This window comes from Chiloscyllium plagiosum, unplaced genomic scaffold (assembly GCF_037043375.1).
Source record: "Chiloscyllium plagiosum isolate Xiang-an unplaced genomic scaffold, Cpla_swu_hap1 HiC_scaffold_5, whole genome shotgun sequence".
Lineage (NCBI taxonomy): Eukaryota > Metazoa > Chordata > Chondrichthyes > Orectolobiformes > Hemiscylliidae > Chiloscyllium > Chiloscyllium plagiosum.
The window spans coordinates 111,781,431-111,786,266 of NW_028270143.1; positions in this window are offsets into that span (position 1 = coordinate 111,781,431).

Sequence of the window (4,836 nt, forward strand, 5' to 3'; positions counted from 1 at the left end):
AAACATACCCTTTGGTCCAACTAGTCCATGTTGATTAGGTTCCCAAACCAAACTAGTCCCAGATCTCTGGTATCCTGTCTTAATACTTCCCACAACATCCCAAAAACAGGTTACTTAGTCATTATCAATTGCTGTTTTATAACTTGCTGTGCTCAATTTAGCATCTACTTTTAAACAGTGCAACAGTAACAGTGCTTCAAAAGTACCAAACATTGGGATATCTTGTAGGCATGGAAGGAGAGATGTAAGACTTTTTTCATGTAATCGAAAATAAGCAAATATAGAGTAGCAAATTAAAAAGGTATTGGTTATAAGCAAAATAAACTCAAAAGTAATGTACCAATGGGACTCCTCATTTTTCCTACTTTTTTGTCTTTCAAGTTTCCAACACTGCTGACTTGGAAACAGTTAAAAATCACACACCAGGTTATAGTCCAAATAAACCTGTTGGACTATAACCTGGTGTTGTGTGATTTTTAACTTGTCCACCCCAGTCCAACACTGGCTCCTCCACAGCATGACTTGGAAACAGTACAGGACCTACAGTGCACTCGTGTTAGATTCCCGACTTTGTGCTATGGTGCTGAGTGCACCATCTAGTGGTTGCAAAGAACCTTACACATTTGTGGTAGCAACAAAGAGATTTACTTAATTTGGCATGACGGCAACTACTCTTGCCAATTTTTATAGGTGCACCATTGGGAGCATTCCATCTGGATGTATCACTACCTGGCATGACAACTGTACCATTCAAGATCGGAGACGGTGACAGAGAGTGGTGAACTCGGCCCGGACAATCACAAAGGCCAACCTCCCATCTATAGAATCTATCTATCAGGCCCGCTGTCAAGGAAAGGCCACCAGCATTCTCAAAGATCCATCCCACCCTGGCAATGTTTTTCTACAGCCTCTACCATCGGGGAGAAAGTACAGAAGCCTGAACACACACACACCAGGGTTTTGTAACAGTTTCTACCCTACTGTTGTCAGAATACTGAATGGACTCACAAACTCTTAACATTCACCTGTACCTGTGTTTTTGTTTTTGCCACTATTTACCTATTATGTACTTATCTATGCTACTTAACTCTGTGATCTGCCTGTATTGCTCGCAAGACAAAGCTTTTCACTGTGACTCAGTACACGTGACAATAAATTCAGTTCAATTCAATTGATGAACCACATGCATTTTTCAACAATCTGGAGGTGATCTCATTGGTATTAATGACTGTCAGATAAATGTGCCATTTGGTTGTACATCAGAATCGCCCAATCAGCACTGGGACAAATGAATGACCTGCTTTTGGAAATGGAAAGAACTGCAGATGCTGTAAATCAGAAAACAAAACAGAAATTGCTGGAAAGACCCAGCAAGTCTGGCAGCATCTGTGAAGAGAAATCAGAGTTAACTTTTCATATCTAGTGACCCTCCTTCAGAACTGGGGAAGTTCTGAGGATGGGTCACTGGATCAGACTGGACCTGCTGAGCTTTTCCAGCAATTTCTGTTTTTGAAACCAATTTTTGGATATCTCTTGGATGAAGAAATGATGGCCAACATCACATAGAATGCCCTGCATTCAATATCTATCAACTCTAGACATGAGCACAACTGAAAATTTAACAATGCCATACTAAACACCCATTTTACCTGAGCCAAGTTAGTGGAGGTATTCAGTGATAATACTCAGAAAATCTCCAAGTCAGAAGGGGTCAGTTTATGTCCCAGTTCAACAGCTTACAACAGTGCAGTAATGAAGGAGTGCATTATTCCCATTAGGTTACAGCCATTTTCATTAACTACTGGGAGCATCAGTGAGAAATTGGCAGAATCTGTCTGGATAGCATTTGGTAATTAATGTGGGGAGATTGATCATAGCACATCCATTGCTTCTAGTTCAAAATAAGTTATACATGCTTTGTAGATTGTATCATTGTTCCTAAAAAATCGTAAAACATTGTTTGTTCAAAATTGTGGAACCTTGTGGCTTTAACCTACAGAAAGACCCCTGGAGTTTAGTTTTTGTCCACATCAAAATTAAGGGTTGTTGATCCTTAACAACATTGGAATGTAATTTGATTCTAGATTAGCGTGGTGCTGGAAAAGCACAGCAGTTCAGGCAGCATCTGAGGAGCAGGAAAATCAACGTTTTGGGCAAAAGCCCTTTATCAGGAATAGGATTGTAATAGAATTGGAATGTATTTTGGTGATCTCACCCGGGATTGTAACAATAAATTTGGCAACCTGGTCCAGGATCATTGAAAAAAATCATTATGTAGTGTGCATGCTCAAACCTCTTTAATAATCGAGCACCGCAAATCCCCAATGACAAATGTTAATCTTAGTGATTGATAGATTCCTGCTTTCTGTCTCCCTCCTTATTTGAATAAAGGTGTTACATTTGCTATATTCCAATCAGTTGGGCCACTTCGACAATCTAAGGAATTTTGGAAGGTTATTACCAATGTGTCCACGAACTCTCAGCCACTTATTTTGCAGACTCAAGTTTTCTAGTCTGGGTATTTGTCAACCTATCAGTCTAATGAGTTTCCCAGCACATTTTCTCAGGTGATAAGTGATTTTCAAATATTTCAGAAAGTTTTAAATGTAAAATGACTTACTCGATGCCTCTGCCATTTCCATCTCTCTACTGATTCTCCAGATCTATTCTCTTGAAGGGTTGGAGAGGATTCTGGGAGATTTATGTGCATTTGGAAAGGCAAGGACAGATTAAGGATAGGCAACATGGTTTTGAGCTTGAGAAATTGTGTCTTACAAACTTGATTTTTTTTAGAGACTGTTCCCAAGAAAATGGTAGACGTTGTTTACATGAAGTTTATTAAGGCTATTGACAAGGTTCGGCATGCTAGACTGGTGAGTAAGATTAGATCTTAAAGGATTCAGAGACAGCTAGCCAATTGGATACAAAATTGGCTTGATGGTAGGACAAGAGGGTGATGATGAAGGGTTACTTTTCAGACTGGAGGCCTGTAACTAGCTATGTTCCACAGGGATTGGTGCTAGATCCACTGTTGTTTGTCATTTATATAATTGATTTGGATGAGTATATAGGAAGCATGGTTGGTAGGTTTGTGGATGACACCAAAGTTGTTGGTATAGTGGATAGTGTAGAAGGTTATCTAAGGTTACAAAGGGATCTCGATCTATTATGCCAATGGGTCAGAGTGGCAGATAGAGTTTAATTTGGATAAATGTGAAGTGTTGCATTTTGGTAAGACAAACATGAACAAGGGCAGGACTTACACAATAAATGGTACGGCTTCGATAGAACATAGATATAGGGGTTGAGATGCAGAGTTCATTTGAAGTAGCGTCACAGATGGACAGAGTGTAAAGAAAGCGATGGAAGTGCTAGAATTCATTGCTCAGACCATTGGGCTTAGGTGTTGGGACTTCAATTTGTGGATGCACAGGACGTTGCTGAGGTCATTTTTGGAGTACTGTGTACAGTTCTGGTTGCCCTGCTACAGGAAGGATATTATTAAAATAGGGAAGGTGCAGAAAAGATTACCAAGGATGTTACATTGACTGGAAGGTTTGGAGAATTATAAGGAAAGGCTGGATAGGCTGGGAGTTTTGTCCCCAGAGTGTAGGATACAGAGAGATGACCTTCTAGAGGTTACAAAATTATGAGATAAGGTGAACAGCAAAGGTCTTTTCCCTCAACTTAGAGAGTTCGGACTAGGGGGCATAATTTTAAGGTGAGAGGAGAAAGATTTAAAAAGGACCTGAGAGGCAACTTTTTCACACAAAGAATGGTTCTCATGTGGAATGAACTGTTAGGGGGAGTAATAAATGCATATATAGTTACAACATTTAAGAGATGTTTGGATAGGTACATGAATAGGAAAGGTTTAGAAGGATATAGGTCAAGTGTAGGCAAACGGAATTAATTTGGTTTGGGAAATTTGGTTGGGGTGGACGGGTTGGACTGAAGGGTCTGTTTTTGTGCTGTATGACTCCATGACCAATGCTAACTTTACTGGTAATGTCCCTATCTTTGAGGAGGTGACCTAAGTTCCACCTGCTTCAGAGCTGTGTAGTAACATCTCTGAATAAGTCTGAGCTGTTACTCTAAGACACACACTGCTTTCCTCCACACTGAATTCTTGCCATATTATGATCACTTTCACCTCGAGTCTCCTTGATTAATAGGGCTTCCCAATACTGGTATTTTGAAGGATTGTCTGTTGCAACTCCCGTGTTCTTAAAATTGCACATACACCTCTGAAACTCAAGTATCTATTCTCTCCAGTAACAATTAAAGGCAAAGTTTTATTCCTTTTGTTCGATTTAATGTATGGGAAACTTGTTGCTGGTGATAAGGTTTCAGATTGTGCCTTGCCTGAGGGACGTAGCAAGGTGTTACAAAGTGATTAATGGCAGAACGTCGTAATTGGGCACTAGCTGAATTGAAGGGTTTGTGTAGCATTCAGAGCAATTAAAACAATTCTTTAATGTGAGATGGAGTAGGTGGTTTGTGTCTTACCTGCATTCTACACATTTGCCTGTTATCTCTAGTGGACCCTTCAAAAGCACCTTGCTGACCTCTGGGGCTGTGGACCCCCTTGAGAACCACCTTGTTATGATTAAATATTCCAATTGTGAAGTGCAGCTTGTACCCACAGTCTTCTCGCTCAGAAACCTGAGTGTGTCAATTTTGGAAAGCACGCCTACCGCGCAAAGTTTAATTTACACGACTTCCAGAACTTATGGTGTTGGTTAAAAATCGTTGCTTTCACATCAACAGTGCCCGATAGTTTTCAGATGACTGACAATTTTCAGTTGCTGCTTTTCGTTTTAGAAAATGTAGCCA